This window comes from Herpailurus yagouaroundi, unplaced genomic scaffold (assembly GCF_014898765.1).
Source record: "Herpailurus yagouaroundi ecotype Mexico unplaced genomic scaffold, PumYag 100, whole genome shotgun sequence".
Lineage (NCBI taxonomy): Eukaryota > Metazoa > Chordata > Mammalia > Carnivora > Felidae > Herpailurus > Herpailurus yagouaroundi.
The window spans coordinates 30,343,862-30,350,130 of record NW_024412391.1 but is presented as its reverse complement, the minus strand read 5'-3'; the positions used below and the strand labels follow the sequence as shown (position 1 = coordinate 30,350,130).

The 6,269-nt window shown below is 40.9% G+C and overlaps 1 pseudogene; it reads left to right on the top strand.

Moving 5' to 3' along the window:
- Positions 1-5,910: 5,910 nt before the first annotated feature.
- Positions 5,911-6,000, top strand: LOC121029030 (uncharacterized; annotated as a pseudogene).
- Positions 6,001-6,269: the final 269 nt, after the last annotated feature.

The window sequence follows — 6,269 nt, the reverse complement described above, 5'->3', positions numbered from 1 at the left end:
ATTTTTGGGACAGAGAGAGACAGAGCATGAACGGGGGAGGGGCAGAGAGAGAGGGAGACACAGCATCGGAAACAGGCTCCAGACTCCGAGCCATCAGCCCAGAGCCTGACGCGGGGCTCGAACTCACGGACCGCGAGATCGTGACCTGGCTGAAGTCGGACGCTTAACCGACTGCGCCACCCAGGCGCCCCATCTCTGGTCTCCTTTATTGTTTGTCCCTTCCCTCTACCGCACACCTGCCAAGTCCCACCCCATTCCTCACCATCTCATAGAAGAAGTGAATACTCACCACCGTCCCTGTGTTATTAGCTAGTATTACCAGTTCCATACCCACTGTCCCAGTGCTGTACCCCGCTACCTACAGATTTCATGCTGCTTTTGTTTTTTGGCTTTTGTTTGGTTTTCATCTCAGGGATTGTGTAACCAAAGATGAGCAGGCTAGAACTAAGAACCGGTGTTAAATCAATTTACCGGGACTGAAGTGTATGTGAAGAGATAGTGAGAGATGAAGACTGACAGAGGCAGCTGCGGTTGAATCTACTCGTGGTGGGATGACACTGCCCCACCACGGCCGCCAATGTGTGATTTGCCAATGGAAAGACAGCATTTTGCAGACAAGATTGCTCTTAAAATGGGTAGCCTGGGACATTAACCGGCTTTTGTAGTCCCTCATTTTATTTCAAACAGCACTAAAACCGTGAGAAAATACAGTGGCCTCTCATAACAGATTCTGTAAAGTTCAAAAAAGGAAATATTAATGACATTTGTTTGCTACTCTCCACAACACCGCTGTAAGGCAGGAAACTAAGTTATAGAGAATTCAAATGACCAGCCTGGGTGCACAAAGACTGGCAGTCAGAACTCCAACCCAGGTCTTCAGAATCTGTACCCAGTGATCTTTCTACTTTGTTATAATTATATCCAGCTCTGTACATTTTCTTACCTGTGTGCCAGTAAAAAAAAAAAAAATAATAATAATTGTGTTGAAGTTAATTCTTTCTCCATTTGAGGAAGAATATTCGCCTGATATTTTATTTTAGTATAAAGTGAACAACACATGTCATATGTGTGTCAGGTAAATTCCTTTTGTGATAAAAACCACAAAAAGAAGAATCTTTACTAACCTAGCTATTTCCTTAACACATCGAACAGCCCCGTTGGTCTGATTCTATTCAATTTTGCACATTTAAATGCTTTCTCTGGCGCAGGTTTTCTCAGTTGCCACACAGAACGAATGTCATCGCACACTGTACACATTGGATATAGGAACAGACCCAGTCGTGAACAGCTTTGTGTTCTAAAGATCAAGTGTCAACTTATTATTGCTGTGTCTCAATAATTCCTCTTCAGACCTGTCAAACACCTCAAGGAAATTCATCTAAACTCCCAAGTCTTAACAAGAGCATAATCCCACAAAGAATCCTAAGAACTTTGATTAAAGAAAAGGGGAGAACTAGTTGTGACGTCTCTTCTCCTGTACCATTTTCAAAATATGTGTCGCATTCCAGTTGACTTCAAAAGGCCTGTATGCCAGCTCTATTTATCCTCTGACTTCTGCACAATGTGCCTTCAAAGGGAACAGAATTTTATTTCAACTATTTGTATATTCCAAAACACTTGTTTTATGTACAGAGCAACCACATATATCTTTAAAGAAAACGTTTAATTCTAAAAATAGTAGTAAATATGTCTGAGAGATTCTTGTTTGCTCTTTCAAGACATCTTACTAGTTTTGCTTACAAAGACTGTTTTATGCCTGATTAGATTTTTTCTTGCCTCTAATAGGGATATTTTAGGGATACTGCGTATGCTCAATATCCACTATCCCTTCCTAACAGCATTGCTATCAGTTTTGGGAAATTACGCATTTCTCATTTTCTGTTATGTTGGTGGGCCATGGAATCCTGGGGCCTGCCTTCTACTAAGAGACTCAGGGGAGGATACTTTCTTACATTGCCTCCATACAACAAGAAGGAAAGTATATGACTTAAATTTGGCTAAAGTAAAAAACTAAAAAGTTGTAATCTTGGACAAGTGAAGTGAAAGAAAGAAAGAAAGAAGAAAGAAAGAAAAAGGAAGAAAAAAGAAAGAGAAAGAAAGAAAGAAAGAGAAAGAAAGAAACAAAGAAAGTAACAAAGAATAACTGGAATTCCATTCCTCCCAGAGTGGTCCCAACCAGTCTATTCTTTTTTGTAATTGAGGTAAAATTTTACAAGCTTAACATAAAATTAACCATTAACCATTTTAAAGTGTGCAGCTCACTGGCATTTAGTGCATTCACACTGTTGTATGACTATCACCTCTGTCTTGTTCCAGGACATATTCATTACACTAAAAGCAGTAGGCATACCCATACCCATTTAAGTAGTTACTGCCCACCCTCCCCTCTCCCCAGCCCCTAGCAAACACTCGTCTGCTTTCTGCCTCATTGGATTTCCATATGATGGATATTTCACATGAATGGAATCATATAATATGTGGCCTTTTGTATGTGACTTCTTTCACTTGGCCTAATATTTTAAAGTTCCATCCCTGTTGTAGCCTTGATTGATACTGACCAGCCTGTCCTTACCCCCCAGCCCTCTCCTAGCTTTCTGTTTCTATTCCTCTGCTCCTGCCTGGATTTCTGCACTGACAAGCCCGGTCCTCCAATCATCCCAGCTGTTCTGTCCGGTGCCCTTCTTCCCACAGTCTTTGGCGTTTCCTTTTTTCCCAGTGGTGAGCTAATCATTGGTTTGTGTTTCTTTCAATTGATGATGAATTGACATACTTTCCACTGGGCACATTAACTGTTAGTTTCTCACTGACTACAAAAGTTCAAAGGTTTCTTTCCATTTTCCACTGTCTTTTCGTGTGCCAAATAAATACATGAAAATGGTAGAGATCTATTTACTTTCCTTCTCTTTTATTACCCCTGTTAGGGAGTACTTGTCTTCAGGCAAAGACATTGTAAGCATAAGAAGAAACAGATGTGGGTTCCTGGTGACTCATTCCCTCCCTTTTGATAATTTAGCAAGAAATTAGCTCAGGGAGAATCTGTTGATAACAGAGGTTGAGATCCAGAGACTCCTCTTTTCTGAGGCCAATTCCTCTAGCAGGGAATTTACACTTGAATAGAAGGCATTCTGTCCCTAAAGTCCCTTCAGCTGGGTGCCTGCACTCAAACTGGGTAGTCTAAAATCCACTTCTATTGGGGTTGTGAGAATTTAGAGAAATATATGCACTCTGCTACTTTTTTGCTTAAAAGTTTTTGTCTTAGTAAAATTAATTTTATAGCTATACCATGTGATACTAGCAGTATGCCCCGTAATCCTTTTGCATAACAAAGCAAATCCAATAAATAGGATGAGAGACACAAATATAAATGAGACAAAAGTCCTTATTCATTTCAGGGGGGGGGCGAGAGTTTAAATTTTAATGAATGGCATCATATCGAACACATTCTCCTGCAACTTGCTTTTTTCTTTTTTTTTCTTTTATTACTTTTTTTTTTAAATTTTTAACGTTTGTTTATTAAAAAAAAATTTTTTTTAATGTTTATTTATTTTTGAGACAGAGAGACACAGAGCATGAACAGGGGAGGGGCAGAGAGAGAGGGAGACACAGAATCTGAAACGGGCTCCAGGCTCTGAGCTGTCAGCACAGAGCCCAACGCGGGGCTCGAACTCGCAGACCGCGAGATCATGACCTGAGCCGAAGTCGGCCACTTAACCAACTGAGCCACCCAGGCGCCCCATAACGTTTGTTTATTTTTGAGAGAGAGACAGAGTGCAAGCAGGGGAGGAGCAGAGAGAGAGGGAGACACAGAATCCAAAGCAGGCTCCAGGCTCTGAGCTGTCAGCACAACCCCGATGTGGGGCTCGAACCCACAAACTGTGAGATCATGACCTGAGCTGAAGTCAGATGCTTAGCCGACTGAGCCACCCAGGCACCCTAATTTATTACTTTTAAAACTTTTTAAATCAAAATATTGTTTCTTCAGGAATGGAATTTAGTGATTCATCACTTACATATAACACCACTGCTCATCCCTAGCAGTGTCCTCCTTAATGCCCCTTACCCCTTTAGTGCTTCCCCCCACCCAAAAAAAGTCCTTATTCTTAAACAACTAAAGTCTAATAGAGAAAACACCTTGTGCACAAACTAATATAAATGATGATGTTTGAATCATAAATCCTACAATAGCCACAATCATGGGGCACCCAGATTTTGCTTCAACACTTCCTTTGAAGAAAGACTTACTCTGTCTTGGGGCTAATACTGAAGTGGCTGCAACTATTCCCCCATAATGCATCTATGCTTGTCTCTATTCTTCCCTCTAGAACTTCAGAGAGTAAGCCTATCCTTCTTCCAGGTGAGCATCCTCCAAATATCTGAAGATAGTTTTCATATCGGCATCCACTCTCAGCATCCTCAATAACTTCAGTTGTCTTATCACTACAAAGCTCCAAGGAAACACAGGAGGGAGAGACCTCTATCAGGTGGGGACCTGAGTGATATGAATTGAGTAAGCAGCATTTGACTTCAAATTGAAAAACATTTTCGATAAATGAAGGCACGAGGATGGTTAGTCCCAGTGGAGTGAGTGAGCAAAGAAAGCAGTTTATATTTGGAAAAGTGAAGATTAGGTCCTAAAGATGTCCCTAGTTCAGCAGAGGGATTTCAGGAACAACAGTGAGACCATGTAGGGTAACAGCACAAACTCAAGTTTGTGGTACAGATCATTAGAATCTTTGAAACAGGGACACCTAGGTGGCTCAGTTGGTTAAGTGTCTGACTCTTGAATTTGGCTCAGGCCATTATCTCACTATTTGTGGGATCAAGCCTCCCATAGGACTCTGTACTGACAGCACAGAGCCTGCTTGGAATTCTCTCTCTGCCCCTCCCCTGCCCACCAATGCCTCTCTCAAAATCAATAAATAAACATATACAAAAATAGAAACCTTGAAACACTTTCAAACAGAATGACATGGTACAAGACATGCTTTGGGAACATTATTTAGGTATAGAATGGAACTTAGAGAGAGAGGAGGATAATGAAAGGGTTATTATGGAACTCTAACTGGTGTGTAACAAATGCCAGAGATAGAAAAATGATGGGAGATATGATAAGAACAGGTCAAATGCAAGATACTCTGCAGAAATAGAATCACCATTCGTAGCCCTATCGTATCTCTCTCTTTGCTTTAATAGTAAGAAATGAATGCGTAAGAGTTGTATATTACAGATGTCTCTAAAGGCAGGATGGTGAGGTAGAAAGCAGCTTTAGAGTCACAGAGGCTATATCTCTTGCTTCAGAACTGTTGTCATGCACAAGTTATTTCAGGTAGGGATCTCATTTGCCTCGTTTGTAACACAGAGGTAACAAAGTGTGGTGGTGCCTGGTACAATGACACTGACCAGATGTTAGTTCCCATCCTCTTTTTCTTATTTCACTCAGACATGTTGTGAAGCTACATTGGTGTAGTAGGAAACACGTCTGCTGATGAAAGCCACAAAACTTGAACTCATGGTATGCAGAGTCCACTGTGTGAGATACACAAGCGTGGCAGATTGTATTGCTCACAATTACTCTCCTTTTGTAAGAGGATTCCATTGCCCAACCATCATCACGAAACTTGCAGAGACACTCTCTCTAGGAATCTTTTCTGCCCCACTGACTTTGAGATGTGAGCATAAGTGATGTATGCTATACATGAGAAGTTTTAAGAGACACTGAATGTTTTGACCAGTCGTTTTCCCTCCTGCCATGAAAAAGACATGTCCCAAATGTAGGTTACTCCTGGAATGAAGGGAACTCAGGAATCAGAGCCACAGTTTTTCAGAATTTGCTGCAACCAAAATGTAGGTGAGAAACCACTAAAATTTAGGGATTTTTTGTTGTTGTTGTTGTTGCTATGGCATAACCTAATCGCTTCTCGGCCTTTTGGCTAAGATCAAGTGTAGTATAGCATAACCTAGCAAAAAAAATGATAATTAACAAATACAAAACAAACAAATAATTGCAAAAAAAAAAAAAACCCTGTGAGATGGATTTAATAAAGAAGAGGGACAACCAATTCTATCTGGGAGGAAAGTGGAACTCAGGGGATGGAGAGGGGATGATGCCATAGCAGAATGGGGAATCGAAAGTAGAGAGGGGTTGGGCAAAGAAAGGGCTTCTGTGAAAATTGGACATTTTGTGTCAAACTAAAGTGCTAATAGGTGATAGAACAAGGGCTATTCATGGAAAGGAAGATAGTAAAGTATGGTGGGAAGTTAGGGTGCAT